Source organism: Schistocerca gregaria, chromosome 4, assembly GCF_023897955.1.
Source record: "Schistocerca gregaria isolate iqSchGreg1 chromosome 4, iqSchGreg1.2, whole genome shotgun sequence".
In the NCBI taxonomy this organism is placed as follows: domain Eukaryota; kingdom Metazoa; phylum Arthropoda; class Insecta; order Orthoptera; family Acrididae; genus Schistocerca; species Schistocerca gregaria.
Genome location: NC_064923.1, coordinates 20,191,596 through 20,201,837, shown reverse-complemented (window position 1 = coordinate 20,201,837; position 10,242 = coordinate 20,191,596). Strand labels below are relative to the sequence as shown.

At 50.0% G+C, this 10,242-nt stretch overlaps 1 non-coding gene across 1 annotated transcript; it reads left to right on the top strand.

Annotated features, from left to right (window-relative positions):
• Positions 1-3,493: 3,493 nt before the first annotated feature.
• Positions 3,494-3,566, top strand: Trnak-cuu (transfer RNA lysine (anticodon CUU)). The gene has a single exon. It is a non-coding gene; the product is annotated as a tRNA-Lys (tRNA).
• The last annotated feature ends 6,676 nt before the right edge of the window (positions 3,567-10,242 follow it).

Here is a 10,242-nt window from a genome sequence, read left to right as displayed (position 1 = left end):
TATTTCATAATCATTTCTGAGAGGTAAAGGAATTGCACGACAACCTGCAGAGCTAGTGGCGTAAAAATTAACACTCATACTCGATGTGCCTCAAAAGGTGAAAGAGTTACTTTCCGACGTTGTTTTAGATGTGCAAGTGCCAGTGAAAACTCGCGGTGACGGCACTCTGCCGACCATTTCGCTAGTTAACACCGGTCTTGTTGTGTGTGTTTGAAGCTCAAGAGCATCTCCAAGCAGAAAATGGTCAACAGCAAAATTCAGACGGTTTCGTACTGCTCAATTGCTACATTAGAACGGTATGTTTCTTTTTCAGAGCTGGAAAAACACGAGCGTGACAACATTCGAACCTGTAATCTTCAGATCCAAAGTCCGACGCCTGATCCATTAGGCCACACGGTCACTGACGACCAAGTGCAACTTGTACACGACTCATCTCGAAACGCTCACACCCCTGATGACTTGTGTTTTCGTTCTACACAGCCGCTGCCCGTTGCTCTTTCCCACCCATTCGTTACATTCAACCTCTTACGAGACCGACCAAATATAGTCTGGGAAACAAGACCACACACTTTGTGCATTCGGAATCGAAGGCAGGGCGTCCCTCGCCGCATTTGCTACGATGGCCATTTGCTACTTCTGCAGAAGCAGCGACGACGACGACGACGACGACGACGACCGCGAGAGGCTCTGAGATATGTGAGAAATACATCTATAAAATGTAATTCAGACTGCCTCGTCCCACCTTATGCTGTACCGCTTTTTCTTTTTTTTTTCTTTATTGTTATTTGAAACCTATACATAGGTAGGCCAGCAGCGGTGTAACTAAGCCGCTCTTCGTCCACAGACATGAACATAGTACAAGCAGTAATAGACACACAGAGACATCGAGGTTAAAAAACGGTAGACACAACAGAGTAAAATAACAGAAGTTGTTCACTGTGGAGCAGTCAAGTTAAAAGTGATTCACACAGCACATAACGGAGAGATACAAAGTAGCACAAGTGAACGATGGATCACGGAACAAGAGACACGGATGCACTAGCGGGACGACAAAACACATAAGCACTGCGGTGACAATCTCTGGCGGTTGGTGATGTACTTGTCACACGAGTAAGCCGGGGGACCTGCCAGAGGGAAGGGGCGAGGGTAGGAGGGAATGGGGGAGGGGTTGATGCCAATGGGGAGAGAATGGGAGAGGGAGGGGTGGTGTGCGGAAGCCCAGGGAGAGGGGGAGGTGAGGTAAGGAGGGAGGGAGAGAAGGGAGAGAGGGTGCCCACAGGATAAGGAGAGGAGAGGGAAGGCAAGGCTCAAAGTTGGTTGGAGGGGTAGATGGAGGGGAGGAGGGTATCATCCGGGAGGGGGAGTTGGCGGAAGCCACCTTGGGAGAGGGTGTGGAGAGTGTGAAGATGGAGAGCAGGTGGGATACAGGAGTACAGGCGCGGCAGCGGGTTGGGGTGGGAGAGGATGGGAGAGACAAGCGGGTGTGGAGGATCAAGCTTGCGGGAGGTGTAGAGGATCCGTATCCGTTCGAGGAAGAGGAGGAGGTGTGGGAAGGGGATGAGGTCATAGAGGATCCGCGTGGGGGAAGGGAGGCGGATGCGATAGGCGAGGCGGAGTGCATGGCGTTCAAGGATTTGAAGGGATTGGTAAAAGGTAGGAGGGGCGGAGATCCAGGCGGGATGGGCATAACAAAGGATAGGACGGATGAGGGATTTATAGGTGTGGAGTACGGTGGACGGGTCCAGACCCCATGTGCGGCCAGAGAGGAGCTTGAGGAGGCGGAGTCGGGAGTGTGCCTTGGCTTGGATTGTCCGGAGATGAGGGGTCCAGGAGAGGCGACGATCAAGGGTGACGCCAAGGTACTTGAGGGTGGGGGTGAGGTTAATAGGACGGCCATAAATAGTAAGATAGAAATGAAGGAGACGAAAGGAAGGGGTTGTTTTGCCTACGATGATTGCCTGGGTCTTGGAAGGATTGACCTTGAGCAACCACTGGTTACACCAAGAGGTGAACCGGTCAAGATGGGATTGGAGAAGGTGCTGGGAGCGTTGCAGGGTGGGGGCGAGGGCTAGGAAGGCGGTGTCATCGGCGTACTGGAGAAGGTGTAGGGGGGGTGCAGGCGGAGGCATGACCGCCGTATAAAGAAGGTAAAGAAGAGGGGAAAGGACGGAGGCTTGGGGCACACCGGCAGAGGGGTAGAAGGTGTAGGAAACCGTGTTGTGGATGGTGACATAGGAAGTACGGTGGGAAATGAAGGAGGCGACCAGACGGACGTAGTTTATGGGAAGGGCAAAAGTTTGGAGCTTGAAGAGGAGGCCAGAATGCCATACACGGTCATAAGCGTGTTCAAGGTCGAGGGAGAGGCAGATGGCAGAGTGACGGGAGTTGAGTTGTTCTGAGAGGAGGTGAGTGAGGTGAAGGAGAAGGTCATCGGCAGAGAACGATGGCCGGAAGCCACATTGGGTGGAGGGAAGGAAGCGGTGCTGGTGGTGGTGCTGGTGGATGCGGCGGGTAAGAATGGGTTCCAGGACCTTGCTGAAGACCGAGGTAAGGCTTATAGGACGGTAGGAGGAGACAGCGGAAGGTGGTTTATCAGGTTTGAGGAACATTAGGATCCGGGAGGTTTTCCACAGGTCGGGGTAGAAGCAGGTGGACAAGACCACAGTGTACAGTCTGGCCAGGGTGGAGAGGAAGGAGGGGGGAGCTTCACGGAGGTGACGGTAAGTAACACGGTCGTGACCAGGAGCGGAGTTGCGTTTGGTGCGGAGTATAGCTAGGATGTCTTGAGTAGTGATAGGGGTATTGAGTTCGGTGTGTGTAATGTTGTCAAAGTATTGGAAGCCTGGAGCGTGTGGAGGGACAGAGGTATCAGTTCGATCGCGGACATCGGGGAAGAGGAAATAATCGAACTGGGGATCGTCAGGGACGGTAAAGATATCCGTGAGGTAGGAGGCAAAATGGTTGGCCTTACTAAGGTTGTCAGGAAAGGGACGGTCATTATGGAGGAGAGGATAGTAAGGGGGGGGGGGAGGTTTAGATCCGGTAAGGCGGCGGAAGGCAGACCAGTACTTGGACGAGTTGAAAGGTAGGGTAGCATAAAGACGGGTCTGAATGTTGCTGTTGACCATTTTCTGCTTGGAGATGCTCTTGAGCTTGAAACACACACAACAAGGCCGGTGTTAACTAGCGAAATGGTCGGCAGAGTGCCGTCACCGCGAGTTTTCACTGGCACTTGGACATCTAAAACAACGTCGGAAAGTAACTCTTTCGCCTTTTGAGTCACATCAAGTATGAGTGTTAATTTTCACACCACTATCTCTGCAGGTTGTAATGCAATTCCTTTACCTCTCAGAAATGATTATGAAATAAAAGTGAAGTACGTGATGAGTGTGACGTTAGGAAAACATTAGGCAGCATGGAGAGTTCTGTAAGGGACCACCCAACCAAAACGAGTACTGTGTGACGTGCTACCCGGCAAGTATTCACCGAAGCAGCTCGGCTAGCTCAGACGGTAGAGCATGAGACTCTTAATCTCAGGGTCGGGAGTTCGAGCCCCACGCTGGGCGGAACGGAATTTTGTTCCGCTGCATATGTAAATTACCGTTTTTCTGATTAACATGATGTAATGGAAATAGCAACTTTAAACTTTGCCTACGTCTCTGTCAGTCGCAAGGAAACTGTATTTGAAGGTGAAGGTGATTTTGTAGACATGTGTGAACGACATGTTCTAAAATGCAAGTGTTGTTGTTTGGAGAGCACATCGGTTACGTGTCAGATGTGCAGCCATGCAGTAATGGGTCGCCATAGCTGCAAATATTAGTCGGTAATATGAAGTGTTGTCAGCTGAAATCTGGTGATCCAGACGACCGTAAGGACGATTCCGAATGCACAAACTGTGTGGTCTTGTTTCCCAGTCTATATTTGGTCGGTCACGTAAGAGGTTGAATGTAACGAATGGGTGGGAAAGAGCGAGGGGCAGCGGCTGTGTAGAACGAAAACACAAATCATCTGGGGTGTGAGCGTTTCGAGATGAGTCGTATACAAGTTGCACTTGGTCGTCAGTGTCCGTGTGGCCCAATGGATAAGGCGTCGGACTTCGGATCTGAAGATTACAGGTTCGAATGCTGTCACGCTCGTGTTTTTCCAGTTCTGAAAAAGAAACATACCGTTTTAATGTAGCAAATGAGCAGTACGAAACCGTCTGAATGTTGCTGTTGACCATTTTCTGTTTGGAGATGCTCTTGAGCTTGAAACACACACAACAAGACCGGTGTTAACTAGCGAAATGGTGATCAGAGTGCCGTCACCGCGACTTTTCACTGGCACTTGCACATCTAAAACAACGTCGGAGAGTAACTCGTTCGGCTTTTGAGTCACATAAAGTATGATTCTTAATTTTGACGCCACTAGCTCTGCATGTTGTCATGCAATTTCTTTACCTCTGCCTCTTGCGTCTTCGGCGTTCTTGAATGATATGGTGGAGGGAAGGTCGTTCACCACGAACATCATCAGTCGTCCTCGCTCGCACCCGCACACCCGCAAGACGTACGGCGTTGATACGAAGGAATTGTGCCTTGACGCATTGTACTGCTGATTGTCGCTCTGGCGACGGCGGTTGTACAGCCAGTTCGCGGAGCGCAGTATAGTAAAAATCGGTAGTCGCAGTATACCAGCGCGCTCGGTCGCGTCCATAGCTGACTAATGTTCGGCACAGTGCGGGTTTTGCACACCGTAACCACCATTGAAGTACAGAACGGTAGGCGGGTAAACGCCGGTGGCAATTGCTCCATGTGGACTCGACTGCGCGTCTGCAATTTATCTCATCAAGAAGGGCCACATTGAGGCGGCACGGACCCCTACTTCGGCGGACGTGCTGGCGGGGAAGGGTGAGAGTACACACATATGCGAGGTGATCCGTGAACGCTGCCGGCCACATCTCAGCGTCGACAACGGCCGATCGTAGGCCGCGGGTGACGTAGGCTCGATCCAGTCGGCTCGCGGAGTGACTAGTAAAGTAGGTGTGTGCTCGACGGTCGCCGTGTTGGATGATCCAGGTGTCCAACAAGGCCAAGTCCTGTACAAGTGCCTGGAGTGCCGGGCAGGTGGTATAGTGTGGCTTCTGGTCGGATGGGCGGAGCACACAATTAAAATCGCCGCCTACTACCAAGTGGTCGGTATTGCCCTGGAAGAGCGGGGCTATATCTTCGGCAAAAAAAAGGTGCGCCGTTCTCTCCTTTTGCCGGTGCCTGAAGGAGCATATAAGTTCACCAGACGTACTGTACCAATCGTGAGTGCGACCCCCCGGGCCGACGGTAAATAGGAGATATCAGTGGCCATTATCCCTTCCCGCAGTAGAATCGCCGTACCTCCGCCGCCCACATCTGCAGGCATAGTGTAGGAGTCATATCCGTAGGCATCGAGACAGAGTCCTGATCGGACTTCTTGAAGGAAAACAATGTCCAGAGCCGCAGCGCGTAACGTATCCTTCAGCATACGGGTCTTGACATCAGATGTAATGCCATTGACGTTGATCGTGGCGAGGCGGTATGCCTGGTCCATCAAGTCTCGGGAGGTGACCACGGTATGACAGGAGGGCAGTAGTCGTGACGTGGAGCGCCGGTCTTGCGAAGTGCTAGGCAGCGACGAGAGGTGCTCATGCCGCCCTAGGCGTCTGTCGCCGGCCGCGTAGACGCTGCCATCGGCATCGGTGCATCGTCTTGGTCCTGAAACGCATCCTGCAACTCCATCTCCTGCGCCCAGTCGCCCAGGGACGTTGACACCACTGGATCTCGAGAGTCAGACGGAGGCAAGGGTGCATCCCCGGTGTCGGAGCTGCGGTGATCTCCCGCATCCCCATGTGGTCCAGACCCAGCGGCAGTGGGAGAAGACGTCGAACCGTGTGAGACGGTAGGGTCGCCTGTGTCGGCGCGGTGGAGCGGTTGAGGCACCTCGCCATCCAGCGGTGTCCCCTCGGGCTGTTCTACGTCGTCGGTTGTCTTGCGCCGCTTCTTATGACGCTTGGGTGATTTCTGCTTGCGCTGCCGCGCCTCTGTTTCCGACGTAGGGCAAGGGGAGGACGCTGCATCCTGTGCGTCAACTTCCATCGCACCGTCGGCGAGCCGTTGTGACGGTGCGCCGGGGTCCGACGAAAGGACATCAGTAGCATCAGCACTGAGAGACGCTTGGGGCTCCGTGGAAGCTACTGCAGGGTCCTCCAAAGCTCGCACCAATACAGTGGGGTCGTCATATACAGCTGGCGTCTCTCGTCTCGCCGCCGCAACATACGTAATCGGCAGAGAGGTCGGTGTCGACGGACGAATCTGGTCGGTCGAGGGTGTCTGCACGAGACGCCGTTGCAGGCATTCGGTACGCATGTGTCCCGTCTGGCCACAACCGGAGCAGGTTCTCGGCTGACAGTCGTAAATAATTATTGCCAAGCAACCAGCGATCGTGAGATACGAAGGAATATGGCGATGCAGGTCAATACGGACTTGTCGCACCCCGTTAAGGACAGGGTAGGTGTCGAAGGTCTTCCATTTTTCGGCCGTGTGGCCGAGAACTGTTCCATAGGGTCGAAGAGGAAGGGTGACCAAATCCGCTGGAACTTCAAAAGGGAGCTCAAACACGCGCACATTTTGGATTCCCAATCCAGCACGTTCAAGCGTCACCACACCCACGTTTCCGTCTGAGTGGCAGAACCGATAACCTGCCGTCGAGCGACTGAGAAGTTTGTCACATGCTTCGTCGTCAGTGAACTTAAGATATACGACGCTGGAGACAATAAATAAGTGGATACCTATCAGGTCGTTAGGATCAACATGTACCACATCGCGTAAAAAAACGCTCTACTTCGTGTGCCTTGGGTCTAGAGTACGTAGTGTCGAACTGCAACTTGATCGTGGCTTTCCGATACGAAAGAGCCATCGTGTGTCAGGAACGTGACGGCAATACGTAACACTAGCGCGCCGGCGCGGTAAACAACAACACACCCGGAAACGAGACACGGAGCGGCCGGGACGTACCGCACCGCTCCACAGCCAAAGGCCGACTACCACTGAGGTAAAGAGGCGCGGCCAAGCGGTACTCTTGGGTACTTCGTCCTTACGGTCGTCTGCATCATCAGACTTCAGCTGACAACACTTCATATTACCGGCTAATATTTGCAGCTATGGCGACCCATTACTGCTTGGCTACACATCTGACACGTAATCGATGTGCTCTCCAAACAACAACACTTGCATTTCAGAACATGTCTTTCACACATGTCTACAAAATCACCTTCACCTTCAAATACAGTTTCCTTGCGACTGACAGAGACGTAGGCAAAGTTTAAAGTTGCTATTTCCATTAAATATCGTTAATCAGAAAAACGGTAATTTACATCTGCAGCGGAACAAAATTCCGTTCGGTCCAGCGTGTGGCTCGAACCCACGACCCTGGGATTAATAGTCTGTCGCTCTACCGACTGAGCTAGCCGGCTACCGCGGTGAATACCTGCCGGGTAGCACGTCACACAGTACTCGTTTCGGTTGGGTGGTCCCATACAGTTTCTCTCCATGCTGCCTAATGTTTTCCTAACGTCACACTCGTCACGTACTTCACTTTTATGTCATAATCATTTCTGAGAGGTAAAGAAATTGCATGACAACATGCAGAGCTAGTGGCGTCAAAATTAACACACATACTTTATGTGACTCAAAAGCCGAACGAGTTACTTTCCGACGTTGTTTTAGATGTGCAAGTGCCAGTCAAAACTCGCGGTGTCGGCACTCTGCCGACCATTTCGCTAGTTAACACAGGACTTGTTGTGTGTGTTTCAAGCTCAAGAGCATCTCAAAGCAAAAAATGGTCAACAGCAACATTCAGACGGTTTCGTACTGTTCAATTGCTACATTAAAACGGTATGCTTCTTTTTCAGAACTGGAAAAACACGAGCGTGACATCATTCGAACCTGTAATCTTCAGATCCGAAGTCCGACGCCTTATCCATTAGGCCACACGGTCACTGACGACAAACATTTACATGTATACGACTCATCTCGAAACGCTCACACCCCTGAGGATTTGTGTTTTCGTTCTACACAGCCGCTGCCCCTTGCTCTTTCCCACCCATTCGTTACATTCAACCTCTTACGAGACAGAACAAATATAGACTGAGAAACAAGACCACACACTTTGTGCATTCGGAATCGAAGGCAGGGCGTCCCTCGCCGCATTTGCTACGATGGCCATTTGCTACTTCTGCAGAAACGGCGGCGACGACGACGACGACGACGACGACGACTGCGAGAAACTCTGAGATATGTGAGAAATACATCTATAAAATGTAATTCAGACTGCCTCGTCCCACCTTATGCTGTACCGCTTTGGCAAATGCTTTATCTGCGCCATTCGCCTTAATCACATCTGAGAGTAATTCTTAAAAAAACGCCTGTCGCTAATTGTTCGTCATCACAGATACTGTTTGCTATACAGCCACGACGCGCAACTGATTTCCAAAATTCATCTTTCTCCTGTGAGGATGGAACTTACGACCCCTGGTTTATTAGACCAGTGCTCTACCACTGAGCTAAAAAGGCGCGCCCTAGTGGTACTCTTGGGTACTTCGTCCTTACGGTCGTCTGCATCATCAGACTTCAGCTGACAACACTTCATATTACCGGCTAATATTTGCAGCTATGGCGACCCATTACTGCTTGGCTACACATCTGACACGTAGCCGATGTGCTCTCCAAACAACAACACTTGCATTTCAGAACATGTCTTTCACACATGTCTACAAAATCACCTTCACCTTCAGAAACAGTTTTTCCTGCAACTGACAGAGACGTAGGCAAAGTTTAAAGTTGCTATTTCCATTAAATATCGTTAATCAGAAAAAACGGTAATTTACATCTGCAGCGGAACAAAATTCCGTTCCGCCCAGCGTGTGGCTCGAACCCACGACCCTGGGATTAAGAGTCTGACGCTCTACCGACTTTTTTTTCTTTTTTTAATTCTTTTTTTTAGCCATCTTTTTTTTTCTTTTATTTTTTTTTCTTTTTTTTGTTTTTTATTTTTCTCCTTTTTTCTTTTTTTCTTTTTTTTTAATTTATTTTTTATTTTTTTTGTTCCATATGAGATAGGTGAGTGACGAAGTAAATGTATACAAGTAAATAAAATCCCTTCTTTTGAGGTTATGGAAAAAAAGTAGTTCCGCTACTATCTTCCATCATTGTATGGGAGTGATTTTTATAGGAGAGCCAGGCTTACATCAGCCTGATGGCTTCTCATCGGTGTGTCAGCAACCTATTAGCGCTGCGACACGAGGGTGAAGGGCAAACGAAATAGCCACCTTGTTGGCGAAAAATGAATGAGATGCTTAATAGATAATTAGATAATTTCATAAAGGAAAAAAAAAGGAATCTTGAGGTTGAACTACATGTCGTTTGATCGTTCTTCAGCTCTGTCGGTGAGTCAATGTTCGGTTCAAAAAATTTGCGTAGTTGTCTTTGTATTTCATTTGTCGTTCGAGCTTTTGATGTTCTGTCATCTGGTACATCCAATAATCTGCTTCACTTTTCGTCATAGCCGTTGAGATGTAATGGACTGTCAGTCCTTTGAGCCAGTTGGCTGACCTTCTTTTAGTGTTAGGATATGGCACGTCATCAGGCAGAAGGACGTGTGTCGGTGAAATTGTGTTAGGTGACGTACGTAGCACATGTGCTAGTTTTTGCCTGAAGAGATTCCACACGTCTTTCACATCTTCACAGACGAAGCGATGTTCTGCATTGTCGACGACATTGCAGCTGGAACAGTTTGGTGTGTGTGCCAGACGTATCGCGTGCAGTTTGGAGTTGGTTGGGATTTTTCTATTGACTGCGAGGTACCACGTCGATCGCACATTGGATGGTAGATGGGGGTCAGATATGTTGTCCCATATGTTTTTCCAATTATAATGTCGAAACTTGTTTTCTATTCGATTGCTCAATTTTCCTTCCAGCAAGGTGTTGTAAACCTCCTTAACCCGATATATGTCCTTCTCCGGTATTCTATGGCGTACATAGCTGTATTCCACCAGAAAATGTTTATAGTGGTACAGCTCGTGGGAGATGTGATGCACATCGATTGGTGGATCTCTGCTGACTGGGGTGATTTCACGTAAGAGATGAGCCACTAAGGTCCGCGGTGATCGTTGCCACTATTTATAAGTTTTGCTAACGTATAACGCTTGCGCTTTAAGGTAGATGTCTGTCAGTTGTA